Source organism: Phaenicophaeus curvirostris, chromosome 6 (genome assembly GCF_032191515.1).
Source record: "Phaenicophaeus curvirostris isolate KB17595 chromosome 6, BPBGC_Pcur_1.0, whole genome shotgun sequence".
NCBI classification, from domain to species: Eukaryota; Metazoa; Chordata; class Aves; order Cuculiformes; family Cuculidae; genus Phaenicophaeus; species Phaenicophaeus curvirostris.
Window position 1 is genome coordinate 2,802,600 of NC_091397.1, and position 22,269 is coordinate 2,824,868.

The 22,269-nt window shown below is 50.2% G+C and overlaps 2 protein-coding genes across 4 annotated transcripts in view; one reads left to right on the forward strand and one right to left on the reverse strand.

Moving 5' to 3' along the window:
- The window catches only part of C6H1orf35 (chromosome 6 C1orf35 homolog), a 404,048-nt gene that overhangs the window by 26,706 nt on the left and 355,073 nt on the right, over positions 1 to 22,269 (reverse strand). The window lies entirely within an intron of this gene.
- Positions 888 to 22,269, forward strand: part of GJC2 (gap junction protein gamma 2) — a 39,580-nt gene continuing 18,198 nt past the window's right edge. The window contains exons 1-3 of one of the 3 annotated variants that reach the window (XM_069859193.1): positions 888 to 1,076; positions 3,765 to 3,844; positions 7,474 to 7,581. The gene's annotated coding sequence lies outside the window, so the exon portion shown is untranslated. Of the gene's footprint in view, positions 1,077 to 3,634; positions 3,845 to 7,473; positions 7,582 to 10,091; positions 10,249 to 22,269 lie in introns of those variants that run through there. The other 2 variants (XM_069859192.1, XM_069859191.1) reach the window with 2 other exon arrangements.

Here is a 22,269-nt window from a genome sequence, read left to right on the forward strand (position 1 = left end):
TCCCACTGGATCAGGTTGCTGAAAGCTTCATCCAGCCTGGCCTTGAACACCTGCAGAGATGAGGCAGCCACGACTTCTCTGGGCAACCTGTTCCAGTGCCTCACCACCCTCAGAGTTAAAAATTTCTTCCTAGTATCTCATCTAAGTCTCCCCTCTTTCAGCTGAAACCTGTTCCCCCTCATCCTATTCTTGTACTCCCCGATAAAGATCCCCTCTGCAGCTTTTCTGTAGCCCCTTCCAGTAATGGAAAGCTGCTATAAGGTCTCCCTGGAGCCTTCTTTAGGCTAAAGAAGCCCAACTCTCTCTGCCTGTCCACATATGGGAGGTGCTCCATCCCTCTGATCATCTTTGTGACCTCTTCTGGACTTGCTCCGACAGACCCATGACTCCGGAACTGAACGCAGGACTCCAGGTGAGGTCTCACCAGAGCAAAGTAGAGGGGCAGAATTCCCTCCCTTGACCTGCTGTCCACATTTCTCCTGATACAGCCCAGGATACAATTGTCTTTCTGGGCTACAAGCACACGTTGTGGCTCATGTTGAGCCACCAGCAACGCCCAAGTCCTTCTCTTCAGGGCTACCCTCAATCCATTGTCATAAGTTTCATATTATAAGGTTATAGCTTAGGTGAAACAACCGGGGAAAAAGCTCCCCAGAGATTTTCTGGGAGTGTCACTGCTTCACCATTTCTGGTTTTCCCCAGCCTGGTGGTTTGAGTTGCTGAGGTCCGGCTCTTCCTGCAGTGGCGAGTGATCGACACTGATAATTTTCTAAATCATGGAGGGGAGGCTGGTTTATGATTTGAGCGACGCGTTTGCAATAGGGAAGCGTCCCCTCTAGATGGCAGAAATGACAGCCAGAAAGCTCAGGCGGCTGGTGCTGTGGAGTGGCAAAAAGCTGAGGTGCAAGACAGGGTGCTGGCCTCAGTCCGGTGGTCTCCAGCCACCGCCGGGGACCTGCGGTGCTGTCACCAGATGGAAATGCCTGCCAGCTGCATTCAACGCCCTCCTTCCAACGCCCCAAGAGCTGCGTGGCTGCCAGCCCTGAGCCCAGCCTTCAGGTGTCCCTCCAGGAGAGGTGAGTGGTACCCGGGGATAGGAAGGAATGATGCTTCAGCCCTACGGCAGCACCGCTCGGAAAAAGGAACAAAAAGTCATTGAGACCACTTGCACCCGCCATCCCTGGCGATAACGGAGAGGGAAGTCCTCAATAACCCGCTCTATATCGGGTGACCTGCTTTTAGCGGCGGCTGCTGTGGCTGACGGAGCGAAGCAGCCAACGCCTGGATGCTCGACGCTAATACGAGGTGATGGGGTGGCTCTTGGGATGACGATGGGTGGTGGAGGCTCTGGGAAGGGGTTGCTGGAGCAGAGCTGGTTGCTGAGCGGGCGATAACAGCCGTTGAGCATCTCACACGTCACTTTTGGGTGCTGCCAGCAGTGCCCTCTCCGTGTTTAGTGCTTTGGAGGGGCCCTACTGCGCATCAAATCTCATAACTGGGTGGGCGAAGGCACCTGTTGAAGCGAGTTTAATTTCTGCACCCTCACAAATGGGATGGTTGGCTTATTAATTGCGTTTACAGACACAAACAGCTTTCTGGATCTGTAGTTTTGGGACAGGCTCGCTGAGGATGCAGCCATCCCGGGGGCAGGCAAGGACCATGCTGAGCATCACGGTTGCAGTGGCTGCTGAATCCAGGGTCCTACACAACCACAAACAGCAGCTCTCGGCACTCGCTGTGGGGACGGGGATGGGATTGATGGGATCGAGGGATCAGACTGTTTGGAAGTGAAGGTACAGGAGTCTCCCTGCCCAGGGTTTTCTGTGATTAAAGATGCTGGTCCTGGGGGACCCCATTTCCCACCCAGGAGATCGTCCAGGCAGGAAGGCACTGAACATACCAGCCAACAACTTTGGGGCATCTGGGGGTGAAGGTGGGCAAGATAAAGGATGAGAGGCATGTAATGCTGTCAAATGCAGTTTTTAGTTATCCTGAAAAACCTCATCTCTTGGTCCTATGGGACTGTGGGGATGAATTTCTCCCCCCCAAAATGTATCTGTGACTCTGGACACTTCATCTTGAGGTACCTCCAAGTGAAAGAACAGGCTTGCTCCTTGGCTGCTTGCAGAAATGTTAGAAAAAGGGATATATATATATATATCTCCACTATTCCGTAAGACTGGGATAAAATGGAAGAGGTTTCAGCTCTTTTCAGCTCTGTGAGATGCTTTAGGAAGCATGGCAGCACCTCATCCTACATCCCCGCAGGAGGACGATGCTGGGGGAGGAAGGCTAATCCCCATGAGAAGGGTGTGTGGGATGATACAAGGAGTTACGCTGGGGAAGAGCTCGGATAAAACCTGCCCCCGGGGCTCTCCCTGGCTGGGATGAGGCTATTTTGGAGCTGATGCAAAAAGAAAAAAATAGCACTTTTGCTTCAACACAATAGCTTTGCAGTCTTACTCTTCTGGGTTTTTGCTGAATCCGGGCTGTTACACTGTTTTTGGGGGTAGAAGCTGATTGTTTTTCCCACCCTTCTGTTCATTCAAGGTCTTTGGCAATAGAAATACAGCTTCAAGGGGCAAACAGGGGTGTGAGGCAGTGGTTTTTAATGCAGGGGTGACCTCTGCTCTGACCCAACGGCACCAAGATGCTGCCTGGGAAGGACATCACGAAGGGATGCACGGGGGCAGGCAATGCTCTGGGGGAAGCCGAAATCATCCTGGGGGAAGCCAACAAAGGCTGGAGCCACACTCCAGGATAGCTTCAAGCAGCCAAAATTAGCCCAAAGCCAATCTGCCTGTGTATCCTTCCAGCATCGCTCCCCAGCGATGATCCCACGGTCCAGAGACTTGTCCTTGCCGTGGCTTTTCTTGGCATCTCACTGATTTTGGAGGCAGCCCTGATTTTCAAGCTTCCTTCCATGTAATTGCCACGGGGCAGAGCTGGCCCGGGAAATAATTGGGTGGCCAGCGTATAAAATAAGCAATGAGGCAAAAAGAGAAGTAGGAATAACTGTGTTTTTCTTGCTTGCTCGTTGGTGTCCAGCTCGGTCTGCGTGTGCTAATCACGAGCACTGGGATTTAGCATTCCAGGTGCAGAAGTGTGGTGGGATGTGGTCACATCAGTGCATGGGGTTGATGTGTGACGGGTAGGGCTGTGGCTATACCGACTTGAGTGCTGTCAGAAGTATCTGTGTGGAGAGAAAAACCTCATTGCAAGCCAGTCTGGGCTGCTCACGTGCAAACAGGACCTTCCAAAGAGGTAAATTCAGCACATCAGTGGGGTTAGTGCTGCCTGGCATGGTGTGGCTGAGAGATTCGAGGAAGGTTTTCTGGCAAAAAGCCACTTTTTTCTGCTATACCAGTGCTTGCATTCCGATTGGTATGCAGCAAACTTCTTCTAGAAAGTCCTTCAGCAGCCTGCACAGCCTCAAACAGGAGCCAAGAGGCTTATTTCAGGAGGTTTGGGTTGTCGCCCTGGGGTCACCCATCCACAGCAGAGCTGCCAGTGCTCCCCAACCTGCTATGGTACAAAATCTTCTGGTGCCAGATGAAGCTGGATGACTTTGCACTGGAGCAGATGAGGAGCACGCCTGTGGAAACCACAGGGAGGAGGACTGAGGATGGCTTTCCCTGGCTGAGGAACCCAGCCATGCTGGGTTGTGGGCTTCTTTTTAGGGGGCTGCAGCTGAAACTGGTTTTATGCCAGGAGCTGTGGTTCCTGCCTGGGGACGCTGATGCCCTTTTTGTGCTCTCCTGCAGGACGTTGAGGTGACCACCGCATCCCGGCTGCTGCTGCCTCGTGCTGAGACACCTACCAGCACCACGAACACTGACAACAGGTAGATCCCATAAAACCACAAGAGCTAATAACCATCATTTGGGCTAATTGACCCTGGTGGGACCTGATCCAGCCCATGCTGGCACCCCTTGGCCAAGACATTGCTCCTCCAAGGCTTGTTTTTCCTGACCATACTGCTGCTGGAAAGCAAGTTGTGGGAGAGGATTGAGTTTTCTCTCCAGCACGGGGTACTGGGGAGCATCTCATCAGTGAATGATGCTCCAGGGTGCTTGTAGGAGCCACGCTGTCTCCAGCTCCATCAGCAGCATGAGGATAAGAGCTGCCCTGGCAGCCGGACCAGGAGCTGGGATGTGCCCGCCTCGCTGGGTGCTGTATTTGGGTCAGCCTCATCGACTGGATGTGCAACTGTGTCATCCCTGGAGAGCGCGGGATGCCAATCCATAAACCCGACTGGCTCTGGACAAGGTGGCACGCACCATGAGAAGCATCGGCCAGGGTGAAACACCAGCATCACCCCCACGCTCCCTGCTTCTCTGGCTCAGTGCTGCTCCCAGCCTCCAAAAATGGGGAAAAAAATAGGGAATCCAGTACAGGCTCATCTTTTTCTGACAATAGCAGCTGTGACTCCACTTGTCCAGGACGTGGCTCCAGCCCCGTAAATAGCCAGAAGCCATCTGCAATTCAGATTGAGTGCAGCGGCAACTGGTACAACCGGACGCTTGTGAAATCGGGGATGCATCCCCATCCTGACGTCTGATTTCTCTCTCCACAGACACAAAAGGAGGAACAGGATGTTTTCTGAGCTGTTTCTTTCCCTATCCCAGCTGCAAGAGATGCAAGGAGGCAATAAAAAACAAGGGAGGCAGAAAAGGCAAAACCTCCAGTGCCCAGGTGGAGCTTGGCTAAGATATAGATTTTATTTTGTTATCCCATACAGGGGATTATTTTATTGAACCCACATGGGGAGGAGACCCCCATGAGGTGGGTTGAATGGGTGCAGGGAAGGACAGGGTGGTCACCACTCTGCCATCAGCCCTGCAGTGGCCAAGTCCTCAGTCCAGCGTGAAGCTGTAGACATCAAGTTGTGTATTAATTTAAGCATTGGAACAGGTTGCCCAGAGAAGCCATGGGTGCCCCTTCCCTGGAGATGTTCAAGGCCAGGTTGGACAGGGCTTTGAGCAACCTGATCCGGTGGGAGGTGTCCCTGCCCATGGCAGTGGGGTTGGAACTGGATGGGCTTTAAGGTCTCTTCCAACCCAAACAATTCTTGATGCTGATATTCCCTTGAAGCATCAAGCTTTCTGCTCCTGTTTGCTATCAAGCAAGTCTTGCTGATGGAAAGCAAAGCACCTTCATGGTGGGCATCTAGGCTCAGGGGTGCCCCTGGCTCCCTAAGCCAGCACAGAGGTGATGAGGACTGAGCCCGGCTAGGAAAACTCTCCAAAAAGCCAAGTGTGATGCTCCAGTCCCCCCTGTTACAACTAGCAATGTGCTGACCCAGATTAACTACGTACAGGATGAGGAAAAAGGGGAAGCTTATAGTTTTTCTTAGTTGGAAGTGCTGGATACTTGAGCTACTTTTGAATGTGCTGGTGATCTTATGGATGCCTCCTGAACGTGGTGGCAAGGGCTGGAGATTGAAAATGACATTAAGAAGTCATTATCCCACTCTATTCAGCACTTGTTCGGCTACACCTGGAGTACTGTGTCCAGTTTTGGTCCCTGCTAAAAGAAAAATATATATAGACAGGCTGGAGAGGGTCCAGAGAAGGGCCACTAAGATGATCGGAGGACTAGGAAACCTACCATATGAAGTAAGGCTGAGGGAACTGGTTTTGTTCAGCCTTTACAGGAGAAGACTTAAGGGAGAGTTTATTACCGTGTGCGAGTACATGAAGGGTGTCTGCCAAGAGGATGGAGAACTTCTTTTTTTTTTTTACGAGGAGAAAAAGACAATGGGGAATGGGTACAAGTTGCTCCTGGGGCGATTCTGATTGGATTCCAGAAGAAAAATTTTCACCATGGGAACAGTTGAACATCGGAATAATCTCCCCAGGGAAGGGGTGGATTCCTCTACACTGGACGTTTTGAAGGCTCAGCTTGACAGGGTGCCGGGCCATCTCATTGAAACTCCAGATCACCTAAAAGGTTGGACCAGATGATCCTTGAGGTCCCTTCCAACCTGGAATTCTGTGATTCTATGAGCCGATGACATCTGGATCCAGGTGGAGATGGGAGACTGGTGTGGCTGCCCACACCAGTGGGGCGATCGCGCTCCCCAGGGAGCCACAGCTGGTGTCCATGGGGTGAGAGAGCTTGTCAGGCTGTTCCCCTGAGCGAAGAGGATGATCTCACATGTTTCATCGATTCAGTATCTGATTGCTAATTATTACGGTAGCTTGACCTACGGAGGCCAGCAAGCCATAACGCTTACAGTGATCTCAGCCGGCACGGACATCCTTGCGGCTTCAAACCTGGGCTGAACATCCCTTCTGCTCCCTCCCAGGTGCTGTTCACACACCTTGTCCCTGCCAGCACCACCCAAGAGCAGCCTGGATCCATCACATTAGCTTTCCCACACTTGTTTTACCATTATATATGTACGTTTTTTAAAATGCATTATGTATTTTGCCCCATCTGCACTTTGAAGCATGGGTGCTGCTGCACTTTGGGGCCATCACACTGCAGCTTCACCCCCTCTCAGCTCTAAGACCTGCTCCTAACCCACAGACAACGGTGCTGTGGTAGCATCTCTGGGTTCTTCGCTGGTTATACTGCTGAAATCCACCCTGATCCCCCTTGTCTTATCCACTGTGGTCACAGGGAAGACATTTCACTGGTCCTTTTGCAGCAGCTAACAGTGTTTTGAAAGATCAACAGGATCTTCCTTCATGCAGCCAATGGTTGCATGTTTAATGATTGCATGTTGCATGTTTAATGGTTGGACTCGATCATCCGGTGGGTCTCTTCCAACCTGGTGATTCTGATTCTATGAAACTGGCTGCCTCTCTGGTCCCTGGGTGCCTCAGAGAAGAGATCAGCTCTGTTTTCTCTCCACCTTCCCATTTAATAGTTGCATTTATCAAAAAGGTCTCCTCTGCTCTTCTCCAGCCTGATCAGACCCACCTCAGCCTCTCCTCGTGTGTCCCATCCTCCAGCCCTGAGCATTTTGGTGGCCACCTCTGGATCTCCTCCAGCTTCTCAGTGTGCTCTTCCACCAGGTGCAGCATCCAGATACAAAGTCCCTGGGAGGATCCCTACAAAATACCACCCAGTGCATCCCTCTGCTTTATCAGTGAGCTGTTAACACCAAATCTAAATCCAATTTTCCCATCACCTTTGTATCCCTGGTGTCTTTTATCTAAGATCCTATTTCATTCCTCTCTCACAGGTGATAGCATAACAAGGCAAAACTGACATCTCTCCTGTCCCCAGGTCTGTTATCCTGCCCTAGGAGGAAAACAAAGTCTCCTGGTCCCTTCCAGTGGTGACACGAAGCCTTTGGGAGCTTGCAGAGGAGCAGAAACTTCACCCTGTGCCACTGCATGCAGGGACAGTGGCTCCAGAGGGGACAATGATGCCATTGAGCGTGGGCACTGAAATGCTGCCGTATTGTGCCTGGCAGAGAGATGCTCGGGAATAATCGCCTCCTCCTTGGCTTTGTTGCAGGGCTGTGGCCGGTTGTGTTGCAGGGCTTTTCCCCCTGTGAAGGTCCTCGGTTATGTGGTGAAGACCCACAGCTCAGAGGCACCTTTTATTTTTTCCTGGCTGTGAAAGGTATGTCTTACCTGATCTCCTCCTTACTGGGAATATAATAGATAGGGAGAAAATGTGAATCTGGGGACAAAAGGATGCTCTGTTCCTCATCCTAGGGGGTTAATGTCACTGTCTCATTGATCCTTCTAATATATTTTGTATATGTTATATCGTATATATTATATGTTGTACATTTTTTTCTATATCGCGTATTATTTCCAGTATTTAAAGGGCGCCTACAAGAAAGCTGGGGAGGGGCTTTTTATCAGGGAGCACAGGGATAGGATGAGGGGGAATGATTTTAAGCTGAAGGAGGGGAGATTTTGATGAGATAATAGTAAGAAATGCTTTCCTGTGAAGGTGATGAGGCCCTGGAACAGGTTGCCCAGAGAAGTCGTGGCTGCCCCATCCCTGGAGATGTTCAAGGGCAGGTTGGATGAGGCTTTGAGCAACCTGATCCCATGGAAGGTGTCCCTGCCCATGGCAGGGGGGTTGGAACTGGATGGGCTTTGAAGTCCTTTCCAACCCAAATCATTCTCTTACTCTATGATATTAAGTCAACATAAAGAGCCACGCAAATTATGTTATTTCTTTTTATGCCTATAAAATGTTTTGAATTAAATATGTGCTTAAGCTGCAGAAATCCAACTCCACTCAGAGGCTGAGCAACCCCTTAAAATTTGGATCCAGGGTTTTGCTTAAAGCTGTTTTAAAGAAGGCTGAATGAGATTTTGTTCTGGGTCTGAAATTGAGTGAGGCCAAGATTTTTCAGAAGCATATTTAAGGTTGTTTTCAAGCTGGGTACCTACAAAAGGGTTTACCTAAATGGTTTCTGGTGAGGCTGCTTTTCTTACCCAGAATCTGCTTGAAAACCTCCAATTTGAGCTGAACTTCTGGCTTGTGACCGTGTCAAGGGCAGCACCAGCTGCAGGAGCAAGCACTGCAGTGATGCCTCCCTTCTCCCTCCTCCTCCATCCCTGGAGCATCCTACAAGCTAATTTCCTCTTGAAAACCCCTTCTGGGAATGCATCCCTCCTGCACAATCAGCCAGGCTGTTTCTCAGTTCATTCCTGCCTGGAAGCAGCTGGAGAGAAGAAAAACACTTGAAAAATTAAATGAGAGGATGAAAACTTGGCTGCCCCATCCCAGCTGTGTTGCGGAGCAAGGACTTGTTTGCTCCTTAAAACTGGGAAAATAAGTTATTTTGATCAGCTTCACATGGCGGGTGCTACTTCAGAAATTCTGAGGGTTGTGCTCTTCGTTGTTTGCTTTTAATTTTTAAATGCACCGAGGTCACTGTCTTGTTTGCAGGGCACGAAGAAAAGCTGGGGACATGCATGGGCATGGCTTGCATGGATAGTGGGGTGCCCCCAGCTCCCCAGCAGGGACCTGGGCTTTAGAAATAAAGCATTGGGTTCCCACACAACCAGGGGTTTGAAGAAAGATTTCAGTGGTTTAGAGTCACCTTCGTACTGGGGTTGCTAAGTTTCAGGGGGGGTTGGGGGGGTTCTCAAACCGCAGCGAGCAAAACCTTGCTGGTTTGAACCCCTAAAAGCCAAATCTCGCCTCGCAGCATGGGGCCTTTAAGGAAAACATCAATTATTGTGAGATCAGCCATAAAATCATGCGAGCTGGCAAGGCGAAGGAACAGATAACAACGCGCCAAAGGTCGCAGCCTCTGGACGGCGGCAATTATTTAATCCCTGCTTGTTGTGTTCAAGTGTGGGGTGACACCACCCCCTTCTTTGACCTGTATGGGGGGAAAAAAACCTTAAGGTTGAGAGCAGGAGGGGTTGGAGGAGGAAGAAAATGTCCTCTGTGTCCCCTTCCAGCTGTTTTCCCTCCTAGCTGTCCTCCACGGAGTAGGGCGCTGCTTCCAGCTGCCCCCCTGGCTGGAAAAACAGGGCTGGGAAAGGGAGCAAAGGGATGCAAAGAGTCAGGAATGGGGCTGTCAGGGAGCACCCAGTCAACATAAAATATCAAAAATACAAAATCGAAGCCACAGGCGCTGCTTTGGGTTGTTCCTTTTGAGACAAAACTTGAGGGAAAAAAAGATTTTTTTCTTATGCTCTGATGTTTCACTGTAGCTGTAAGGACAGGTTGAGTTTGCAGCCGCCTTTCCTTTCTGCCTGTTTGAACAGAAAGAAAAAGAAAACCTAAACAAGAAGGAAATGTTTCTTATCCCAGAGGAGCACCTCCACTTTCTACCTCCTCTCTCCTCCACAAAGGAGCTCTCTTTTAGCTATTTTTAGCCCTAAAGCCTTCAGCTATTTGAATTATTTGATTTTTCCAGAAGCGTTGCTCTTGGCTCTTGAAAGCATCGCCACGTTCTCATATTTATCTGGGCTTTTTTTTTTTTTTGGGGGTGCTTATAAGGAAATTATAAAGTAAAAGGAAGGGAAAGAAATCCTTGGCATCCCAGGGAACGATGGGTTTGCTGCGTCGGGCTTGGAGGAGCTCTCCTGTCTCAGGAAGCTTCCTTGGTGGAGGTCTCCACGTCATCGTCTCCAGGCTGGTGCAGCGGGAAGAGAGCTCGGTTCGAAGGGGTGGGAGGGGAGGAAAAAATCAACGGCTGGCTGGGAGCTCTGCCTGCGGTGACGGGCAAGAACGGGTGCTGCCTGCAGCTCTGCACGCCACGGCAGGGAAGGATGGGACATTTTTGCAAAGGACTGAGCCCAGCGCTTCTCCGTATGTTACTTTTTGTTCTGGTTGTTTTTCATTCCCTCCGCTTTATTTTGTTATTTTTTTCCTGGATGGTTTTAGCTCAGCTGATTCCTGGCACTTCGCAGACCCCCTCCCTCTGCTTGGATCCACTTCTGCTCCCACCCCGCTCTCCCCTGCTCTTCGCTTTCAGCCCTTTCCTCATCATCTGGGTGGTGAATGTGTTTGCCTTGACCTAATGTTCATGTACTGCCTTTCATGCTGGTGGTAAGAGACACAACATCCCTATTTGGCGACAGATTGTGCACAATTTCTTAGCTTAAATCATCCCCTGTCACACGGGGCACTGCAAATGCATCTCCAGGGAGTTTGGGATTAAACCACTGGTGGTTTCGCTTCTTCCTAATAGAAATTCCTACGTGCTCTTGGACCTTCTGGCCAGCCCCCATCCTCAGCCTCCTCCCCATCCTAAGGCCATCAGAAGTGGGAGAGAGAAAGATGCTTCAGGGTCTGGTGTTCCTGCTAGTCCTGATCTTGATTCCATGAGTTATATTTCTGAGACTTCGGCTTGTACAGCAAATTTTAGGGTCTGTAGCCTGCTTCCTTTTGGAGCATCAGCTTAGGTGGGACACACTCATGCACCAAAAGCTGGTCTTTAAAGACCAGGCAAAGGCAGGGAACGGTGCCTGTAGGAGCTCACCCCAGCAGAAGATGCGATTTTGCAGCGGGGTATCTCTAACCCATGGACAAAAGGTCTTTTGATAAGATTATGCTCTTTGTAAGGTGGTTTTGTATTGTTTCTTAGAAAATATCCAAGGATGTCAACACACTTTTCATCCTCGCATCCCAAAGCACCTCACAAAGGGGGTCTTCTCTCCTGCTCAGCTGGGGAAACTGAGGCACAGGGAGGGCAGTGGCTCTGCAAAATCATCGCCAGTGGGAATTGAAACAGCTCCTTGGTGGCCTCATCTTCTTGGCCTATGGGCCTTCCTAGAGAGGAAACTCTCCTGCTGGCTACCAAAAACATAGGATGCTTTTGTGGGGTGGGACCTCCTTCTCCAACTTGCATCCACCATTAACGCCTCTAGGGCCTTAGATGACCTCACATAGAGATGCTATTGCATTTCCATAGCCTTTATCGTTTCCATCCTCATTAATACCATAGGATCTTTCTCGTGGTTGATGGGTGACCCTTAGCTACATCCCTCCTACCTCTAGGTTACTGGTACAGTCATAAAACTTGGCTGCAAACAGCATCTGTCCAATGGGATACCCCGACAGTGGGATTAGAAGGACCTGCTGAGCTTTCCTCGTCCACACCAGGCCTTGCGTGTGGTAGGCATTTTTCTTATATGCCTCTGGGGCATCTTCTCCCGTCCCAAAATGCCCTTTCTGTCTATACCAAGCATGAGAGCTTGGCTTTAATAGGTTTATTTAAGCTGTGCTTAATGAGAGAGAGACATAACCTCTCCTGGCACGGGGTGAGCAACACCCCCATGCCCCCAGGCAGTCCTGTGAGTCTTAGGAGGACACAGGCACCTTCTCCTCTCACCCAGATTACCTTGAAATGCCACAGGAGGGCAATCTGTCCTGTGTCCAAAGCCTCCTTCGAAAGTCCGAGGAAGGAAATCCAATGTCAACTGGCTCAAGTGAGTCACAGGCGGGTGGGAACGGGGGAAAGAGGCATGTTGCTGATGGGGAATCCGCACCTTGTACTCCTGCAAGCTGAGAGCTATTTCTGAGACAATCCCTGGGTGTTGTCCAAGACCGAAATACCAGAAGATTTTTTTTTTTTTTGGTATGTGTAATAAGGAAGCCCCTCCTTCCCCTGTAATGCACTGTGGAGGTGGAATGTAACATATGGCATGCACCATATTTCTGCAGGTCCCAGCACTGTGGAGGACTCTCCTCTCCTGTGATTTATGCTTCTTTGGAGCTCTTCCACCCGAGTTTCATCCAAACAGCACAAAGTTCATTTATAAGGCTGAACAGCTCCCTTTGACCTGGTCTGTTACTTGGAGATCTTGGTGACCGGCCACATAAACTGCCCTGGTTTCTGCTCCTTGCTGCCAGAAAAGGAGAAAAGAGAGGAGAAGATGTGGGGTTGCTGCGAGCCATCAGTGCCACATGGGGCTGTGGCAGCAAAGGACAGGGGAAAGGCAGAGAAAATTGGGCTTGGAAGTGGGTGATCTTTAAGGTCCCTTCTGACCCAAACCATTTTACGATTCTATGAAAATGAGGAGCCTTGTCCTATAAATTAATTAAGGCATAGGGAGGCAAATTGTTATGTCGTTCCCAACTTCCAGCTTCTTCATTTCTAAATTTGCTAGAGCAATTTTTTATCTCCTTGCCTCCGCAAAGGGGCCTGATGGCAATGTTTTTTTGGCTCCATGTGGTGTCCCATCAGCTCACTGGTTGCCTTCCCAGAGGGTGGGGACTCTGTGGTTGCCTGCTAGCTGCCCTAGGCTGTCCCTAGGGTGTGAGGTGGCTCTATACAGGGTTCATTTGCATCCTCCTGGGTCTCAGAAGAGCTCCTCCAAGACCTTCACACCCTCTTCTACTCCCTCACATGGGGGACAGAATCCTCTCCTAGGGAAGATGGGAGGATGACATCTCCTGGCCAAGGTGGGTGCCAAGGTGTGGGAGATTTTGAGCAAGAGGGAGCTGATGGGAATCTCGAGGGTGAGTTGTGCAGGACAACAGAGGCTGAAGATATCTCAGGAGATCATAGAGCAGGGCCAAGTTTGATACTGGATGAAGCTGCCCAGGGCCCTGTCTAGTCACATTATCTCCAAGGGTGGAGATCCCACCAGCTCCCTGTGCCAGCGTTAGTCAGGGAGAATTTTTTATTTCATACGCGGTTGAAATTTTTCTGGCTGCAACTTTGCTTTTCATTGGGTGCTTTTGAGAAACGTCTGGACCACCTTCTCTGTCACCTCCAATAAGGCATCTGCACACACCCATAAGACCTTCCCTTTCTCTTCTCCAGGCTGATCAGACCCAGCGCTCTCAGCCCAAAACCATTTTGAAAGACTCATTCCAGTACCCTTCTTGGACTGGGAAGCCCCAATCTGGACACAGCATTCAGCTGTGGTTTTAGGAGAGCAGAAGGAGGGGGATTATAGCATCTCCCATGGCTGCATTTTCACCTTGCTTTGTTAATTCTGACCACAACTTTTAGTACCCTCTTAAACATGCACTTGGTCAAGAACTTTACAAGTGTCTCTTTGTGCAAAGCACCTTTCAAACATGAGGTGGAGGCCAGCAAGGCAGTGAGCTGCAGATGGCACGTGCGAGCTTGCCAGCAGGCTGCTGGAGGGATGTACATGGACAAACCTCCCAGGAAAACAGCTTGGAAATGCTGCTTAGGCTCTGCTGTGGCTGAACCACTGAGCTAAAGCATCGCTGTGGGCTCCTGCACAGCCCTGGGCATCTTTGGGTGCTTAAATCCCTTCTCCATCTGACTCTTCGGGTCAATGCAGCATTAATCCAACCCTCAACCCCAAATGGCCTCTTCTCCCAAGTGACAGGGGACAGGACAAGAGGGAATGGCCTCAAGCTCCACCAGGGGAGGTTCAGGCTGGACATTAGGAAAAAAATTTTCACAGAAAGGGTCGTTGAGCACTGGAACAGGCTGCCCAGGGAGGGGGTTGAGTCACCGTCCCTGGAGGTGTTTAAGGCACGGGTGGATGAGGTGCTGAGGGACATGGTTTAGTGATTGATAGGAATGGTTGGACTCGATGATCCAACGGGTCTTTTCCAACCTGGTGATTCTATGATTGTATGATTCTATGAAATGATGTTCCCCATCAGTTTCAGCCCTGGAGAACGCCCCGCTGTGCCTTCAGAAGCGTCTGCTTCGGAAACCTGATGCCGGTTCAAATATAAGCTTGAGCCAAATTCCTCCAGGCACGTTTTTATTATCCTTTTTTTTTTTTTTCTTCCTGACGGAGACAATGGTATTGCTCGCTGCTCTGCCCAGCCCTTTCCTCTGCGCACCCAGACAGAAATAGTTAACCGGGTTCACTACAGATTGAATGTCCTCTTTTCCTTTCCAGGGCAGGCAGCTCCCCCGCTGCCTCCCCCTTGCCCGTCTCTCTGCTCCGAGCCCTGGGGAGGAGCTGCTATCTAGTGACATGATGCAAGAGCAGAGGTTGTCTCCCTCGCCCTGGCAGTGTTTCGATGACCCGGTGGCCTGTGCAAACGCTGCCAGGTCCCCTGGGGCTTTCTGCAGCGCGAAAGCAGCCCTTTGCTCTCCTCTTGTGATGGGTGAGATGGGAGCATCTCGTGGCTCTCGGGAAGACGTGAGCCAGCCTCGGCTCTGGAGAGTTTCAAGTCAAAACACATCAAGCTAATAAAAAGAAAGCAATGCTGGAGGAGAGGAGGAGAGAAGAGAGAGAAAAAATGATGGCACAGGCATTGCAAAGCAATCTGTGCTGTGGAAGAGCCTCGTTTGAGAGCGTGGCTTCGTCTGGGATTGTGGTTGGGTCCACCAGGAAAGGGGACACCACAGGAGCCAGGACCTGGACTCCGTGGCGCTGCATGTGGGACACCCCAAGCTCGTTGTGGTTGCCCACACACAGGTATTTAGGGTCATCTGAGATGCCACAACCCGTTAGTTTTAGCTGCCTGCTAGCTCGCGCAATGCTCCAGCTGCTGGAGCAGCGATACGGCGGTTGGGAGGAGATGCTTGGAGTTCATGTAACCACTTCTCCAAGGGCACCCAGAGGAAAGCTGCCTTTCAATGTGGCTTTGTTGCCTGCTTGGCTTGATTTTGCAGGAGGTAGGTCCCTTTCAGGCTGCAAATTCCCCAGTCAAAGCACTTTTCATGCTGTGGGGCCAAGGGGAGACGGGCAAGAAGGTCTTTGCTGAAGGGGTCAGCTGTAGCTTCAGTTCCTGGTTGAATGAACCCAGATGCAATGCGGAGAAAGCTGGTTTGGTGGAGCATGAGATCCTATCACCTCACCTGGAGCATGGAGACCTGCCCAGAATCCCTGTGCAAGTGGAGAGGTGAGAAATCCCAGCAGAATAGCAAAGCTTCCCTGGACATCCCCAGGGTGGTGAGATGGACTCGGTGCCTCTGTAGTTTTAGGAGAAGGGGAGGAGAAGGCTGTGTCTTCTCCTTTGGTCCCAAAAAGGGACATGGCCCGGGGCTTCAAGCTCCGCCAGGGAAGGTTCAGGCTTGACATCATGAAAAAATTTTTCATGGAAAGGGTCATTGGGCACTGGAACAGGCTGCCCAGGGAGGGGGTTGAGTCCCCTTCCCTTGGAGGGGTTTAAGGGACGGGTGGATGAGGTGCTGAGGGACATGGTTTAGTGTTTGATAGGAATGGTTGGACTCGATGATCCAGTGGGTCCTTTCCAACCTACTGATTCTGTGATTCTACGATGTCAGCTACGCTGAAGTACTGCTGGTCTTTTGGTGGGTGGGACTCATGCCAGAAACCAGAGGTTGGGGCTGACCCCTCCAGACCTTCCCTCTCTCTGCTCTCTGGGCTGCTGTAGGGTTTGGCCATGGCTGTTTCTGCCCAGAGATCAGAGAAAGCTTCAGTGGCAAATGCAGGAGGACAGGACCGCCTGGCTCGTAGCTATGATCCAAAGATATCCTTCGAAAGGTTTTGGTCTCCTGCTTTGGTCCTCCACCACTTTTGAAGCTGGTTTGCAAGATAACCTTACTCCTTGCTGTTAGAGCAGAGAGGGATGCCCTGGAAAATAGGAGATGAGTGCAACCAGGCCAGAAGAGAAGCAGGGAAAAGCAGACAGCTTTCTGCTAGAAATACTGTGTCTAACAGCAAACATATGTGAGGTTTCGCACGCTGGCCAGGACGCGTGTGGGTGTGGGGGCTGATTTGTTTATTCCTCCATGAGCGAAGCTTGCCCAGAGATCCTGAGGCAGGAGGATGAGGAGGAAGCTCGTGAGCAGCTGCTTTCTTGCAAGCTTTTGCATTGTGTCTCTCTTGCAGCTCTTGTGGTTGCAGAGCCTCCTGGCAGCCCACGGCACTTTTTTAGGCATTCCAGAAAACTTTAATAGTTCTAGTAACAGTGAACTCTGATGGATAATTTATAGGGAGTGTTTTTAGGGTGTTTATGTTGGCAAGCTGTTGTTTATGTACGGTTTGGAATATTCACTGCGACCTCTTATCACTGGAGCTTAAAAACAACAAAGTGCTGATGAAAGTCCTGCACTAATTGAAGAAGGGTTGATTTAGGGCTTCGGCTGCCCAGCAGCTCTGCAAAATTCCTGGCTCCTGCCCGGCTCAGAGAAGTTGCTGCAGTTCACAGTCCTCGTGGGGAAGGAGAGACAATTTCTCCCACCACTGTGTTGGGGATCCATCCAGATTTAACTATTACATCGACCATAGAATCACTAGGTCAGAAAAGAATCATAGAATCATGGAATCACCATGTTGGAAAAGACCTTTTGGATCTTTGAGTCCAACCATTCCTATCTGCCACAAAACCGTATCCCTGAGCACCTCATCTACCCATCTTTTAAACATCTCCAGGGATGGGGACTCAACCACCACCCTGGGCAGCTTATTCCAGTGCCTGATGACCCTTTCTGTGAAAAAGTTCTTTCTGATATCTAGTCTGAACCTCCCCTGGGTGTAGCTTGAGGCCATTTCCCCTTGTCTTGTCCCATGTCACTTGGGAGAAGAGCTTTGAGATCTAGACTTCTATAAAGCCTTTGACACGGTCCCCCACAACATCCTTCTCTCTAAATTGGAGAGATATGGATTTGATAAGTGGATGGTACCATGGATAAGAAACTTGTTGGATTGTTGTATTTAAACAGTAGTGGTCAATGGCTCGAAGTCCAGATGGAGATCTGTGACAAGTGGTGGCTCTCAGGGGTCCATCCTGGGACAAGTGCTGTTTAATATCTTCATCAATGATATCGACAGCAAGATTGAGTGCTCCCTCAGCAAGTTTGCAGATGACACCAAGCCGAGTGGTGTAGTTGCCACACCAGCAGTATGGTTGGACTCGATGATCCAGTGGGTCTCTTCCAACCTGGTTGTTCTGTGATTCTGTTCTGTGAATGTCATCCAGAGGGACCTGGACAGCCTGGAGAAGTGGATCTGTGAGAACCCCATGAGGTTCAACAAGGCCAAGTGCAAGGTCCTACACCTGGGTTGGGGCAATTCCTGATTTCAGTACATAATGGGGTTGATGTGATTGAGAGCTGCCCTGCAGAGAAGGACTTGGGGTGCTGGGGTTGAGAAGCTTGACGTGAGGTGGCAATGTGCGCTCACAGCCCAGAAGGTAAACCATATCCTGGGCTGCATCAAAAGAAGCGTGGCCAGCACGTCGAGGGAGGTGATTCTGCCCTTCTGTTCCTCTCTTGTGAAACCTCATCTGGAGTATTGTGTCCAGTTCTGGAATCTCCAACATAGGAAGGATATGGAGCTGTTGGAACAGGTCCAGAGGAGGGCTACAAAGATGATCAGAGGGCTTGAGCATGTTCCTGAGAGCATGTAGTGAGATTTAGAGGAGCAGTGAGAAAGAGGTAGAACCCAGGCTGTGTCCCCGATCAGCCTTCAGAGGCCAGGTAGACATGGAGCTCAGCTCCACAGAGGATTGAACATCCAAGTTTAATCACTTAAATCCCACCTAAGTGGCTTAAAAACAGTCTTAGAGGAGAAAATGAGAGATCTTTTCTCTCTGAAGGTAGCTCACCACGCCGCACATGGTCCTGCCTCCACATGACCCCACAATTGCTCCATACCCCTGCAACCCTTTTCCTGGAAACATCTACCGGGACTCCTCTCCTGGGCAAAAGGGCACTTTATTTGAAGCCAGTTGGTTAGGAAAGATCCTGTCTTGCTTTAGACATCCGGCTTAAATGTATCCTACTAGATTTATCCTACTGGAAAGAGAAGGAGACAACCATGGGATTATAGGCACAGCTACATGCCTCCAATTTAGATCTCTTCTGTCTGGTGACCAATGATGGGACCTGAGGGAATGGCAGGAAGATGCACCAGGGAAGGGTTAGGTTGGATATCAGGAGAAGGTTCTTCACCCAGAGGGTGGTGGAGCACTAGAACATCTCCCCAGGGAAGCAGTCATGGTGCCAAGCCTAGCAGTATTCAAGAAGCATTTGAACAACACCCTTAGACACATAATGTGAATGTTGGGGTTGTCCAACAGGAGTTGTCCTCAATGTTCCTTGTGGGGCCTTTCCAACTCAGGACGTTCTCAGATTCTATGACAGATACACAGACTACAAAATGGAGAAAATTTGGTTGAAACCAGTTTAGTGGAGCAGGCAGCTTCTATTTTAAGAGATTTCTGGTATCCCTCAATCTACACTGCACCGTAGAGATTAAAAAAATAAAACCTCACACTTTTGCTACTGGCAGTAACATTTTGACCACCCTGTGTGAACCTCTATTAACCTGTGGCCTGTGCTGATGGGCTAGTACAAGCCTTACAGTAGGAGAGTCCATCCTGCTGTTATTCCTTGTAATGGGAAGCTTCCAAAACCCAAGCCAAAACAAATATTTGTAGCAAAGGCAGGGGCTGCCTGGAGGGAGCTGTGGCAGGCAGGAATGCTCCTGCCACCGGGCAGGAGGTGACATCATCTGAATTCCTTCACTGAGGAATGCAGGATTTGCAGTCTTCCTTGCCAGTAATTGCTTTTCAAAAACAGACCTGCCCCGGGAAGAATGTTTCACCCATCACCTTCCATTGAGAATTTGAATGTGCCCCCATTCCCCCCCTCTTCCACGGTATCATTAAGGCTGTTGCATGAAGGGGCATGAAAAAGGATGAAATCGGTCCCTCCCTAAATTGAAGTTAAAAGCACCCAAAATTCCATGAATGGGAGCTGGAAAGATGTCTGAGCAGGGGCTGGAGCGGGTGGGTAACAACAGATTCTCCTTGGGGCTGACCAGGATGGGGCATGCGGTGGGTTGAGAATGTACATGGAATTCTCTGCTGGGCAGACTTTGCTGAGAGCTGCAAGAGGCCACATGCATTTCACTAGGATTAACCCATTTCTCAGTCCTATGAAGCCCACTGACCAGATCATGTGTTTTTGAATGAAGGACTTTAGAGTGACGACTGGGATAGACATCCTGACATGCCAAGCATCCTGGCTAACCAGCCTACATCTTGCTTGGTTTGGTAGGGCTAATTCTCAGAGCAAAGCCAGCAGTGGCCCAGGTGGCCAAGAAGGCCAATGGCATCTTGGCTTGGATCAGAAATGGTGTGACCAGCAGGTCCAGGGAGGTTCTTCTCCCTCTGGACTCGGCACTGGTGAGACCGCTCCTCGAATCCTGTGTTCAGTTCTGGGCCCCTCACCACAAGAAGGATGTTGAGGCTCTGGAGTGTGTACAGAGAAGAGCAATGAAGCTGGTGAGGGGGCTGGAGAACAAGTCTTACAAGGAGCAGCTGAGAGAGCTGGGGGTGTTTAGCCTGGAGAAGAGGAGGCTGAGGGGAGACCTCATTGCTCTCTACAACTACCTGAAAGGAGGTTGTGGAGAGGAGGGAGCTGGGCTCTTCTCCCAAGTGACAGGGGCCAGGATGAGAGGGAATGGCCTCAAGTTCCTCCAGGGGAGGTTTAGACTGGACATTAGGAAAAATTATTCACGGAAAGGGTCACTGGGCCCTGGCAGAGGCTGCCCAGGGAGGGGGTTGAGTCACCTTCCCTGGAGGTTTTTAAAGGACCGGTGGACGAGGTGCTGGGGTACATGATAGGAAAGGTTGGACTCGGTGATGCAGTGGGTCTTTTCCAACCTAGTGATTCTATGAAATCCCCCTACATGCATTTCTTGGCTTCTCCATTGGGTTGAGCATCCCCATATCCCATCTCCAGTCCCTTGAATTTATGTCCCTCCACCCATGGCTCTGCATGGGCTCCAATTTCAGCAAATGCCGCTGGAAATTAGTAACCGTTGCTAATGTTCATATGTCATCAGCACTTCCACCAGCATCGGCAACAGCAAAGGGGTCAGTTCCTCTGGGATGGAGGCCATTGCCGTCATTTCAATAGCTGGAACTAGGTGTAGTTCAACTGCCCCCATTACAAGTCTAACAGGGTGATTTAGTGGTTGGGAAGGCTCAAAGTTTTTTGCTCACGTTGCCTGAAAGAGAATGGCTGGCAGAAAACAAAAGCACTGTTCTCCAAGGCAGGGGTGGTTTTCCTCCTGCCCTAATTCTTTAGTTTTTCCACCAGGTTTGGGAAATTCTTGACCATTCCAACTGGATAATTAAACCAAGAGCAGAAAAGAAGGACTGCAGCTAAAGGAGAAAACCCACCTGGTCAGCTGAATTTTTGAAAGAGGGATGGAGTGAGGAACTTTGAATGGACAGCAGCAGATCACGGGCCATGCTGGGGTCTGGATCTGCAGTCCTGGAGGTGATGAGATATGACATTGGGTATGTCAGGAGAAGGCCTGCTCATTTTTGGAGCCAGCAGCGTACATAAAAACAGTGGGGGTGGACACAAAGGGGAGCCTGAGACCATGACGGGGTGACACAATAACATTTTGTCAAGAGTGTAAGCAGGAGGGACACATCCAAGTGGGAGATCATGATGTAGCTCATCGCCAGTCAAGTCCCACATGCAACAGGATGGCACCTCCATGGGAGAGATCCTCTGTGGGACCTCTTGGGCTTGGTTTGGATATTATTTCCCACCAGGCAAGCCTCTTACCTCATCATGTCTCTGCAACTCTCCAACCACAGGGCTGTGTCTGGTGCTAGTGGTCAGGGCTTAAGATCTACAGGACTCTCACTGCTTGTGAGAAGGCAAAATCATCTCTCCCTTGTGCTGTCACCACTGCGAGAGGTGGAAATAGGGATTCCCTGCTCATTTCTGCCTCGAGCCACTCTGGAGACAACAGAAAGTCAGCTGAGCAGCACTGACATGGGGTCTAGGATTGAAGTGAAGGCTCCCAGGCTTTGGGGGCAGTAGGGACCCAACAAGCAGCCAGGGATAAAGTCAACAATAGATGAAGATCTGCTTTCAAATGAAGCAAGGAAACTCACAGGCTCTGTATTCCTCCCAGCTCACCGAGTCAGGTACTACCAGTTGGCTGTGGGACTCTGCTCCACCAGCTCCTCACGGCCGCGCACGTGGCCCACAGGGCTCTACCTTGTCCATCTGTGTGCAAAACCGACCCGTCTCATAGCAATGCTGCAGAACATAATTTGGGGGTTTGCTTCACGTCCTTGAAATTCTTTCTTCCTAATCTTTCTCAGAAACACAGATGGTGTTGTGGTTTCTTATTTGTTTCTGTCTGGAGGCTAAAGGGAGGATGCCTTGAAGAGGAAGGGAGGGAAAGAACCAGAGATGGAAAGAGTGAATTTTCAAGAAGAGCCTCCCACAATTTAATCATCCTTCCCCAGCTTGTGGTAATAGCCAGGTCACTGATTGCAGCAATTTGCTCCAAAAACTTTCCAGGGGGGTTTCTGGAATACTGAAATATGGTGGGCTGAGTGACCACCACCAGGGCTGCAGCAAAGAGGTTGGAGCTCAGATGACCAGCAGCAAACCTAGATGTGTTCCAATAGCTGCCTGTAGGTCAAAGCCCCTGACTTGGATATTAATCACAAAGTGAAGGAGGATCAGCATTTTGTTTTTTTTTCTTTTGCACTCTTTTTCTGTGTTGTCAGCCACCCTCTTTAAACTCAGGAATGTTCAGATCAGCAGAGGAGCCTGAACTGGCTCTGTACTGGCAGAAGGCATGGAAGAAAAATGTGGCCACAAGACTGGGGCACTAGGAAGGGACTCGTTGCATGTTATTGTGGGATTTTTGTATTATTGTGGATTAAACTGTGACTATAGCATCGTCTCTGTCCCCTCCTCAGCCTCACAGTGCAGCTTCATGCATCCCTGCTTGGGAACCAGCCAAGCAGCTGGTATAGGGGTGTTTGACCCCTCTGTGCAAGCCCCAGCTATGCCAGAGGTACCTGCTCTGGTGGCAGGAGCCCACTGCATCCCAGTGGGTGATGGAGGGTTTGGTGTGAGCAGGGTAGCATGCACTTGAGCTGCTCATTTCTCTAGAAAACTTGTACTCATGCACCCAGAGCCTGATG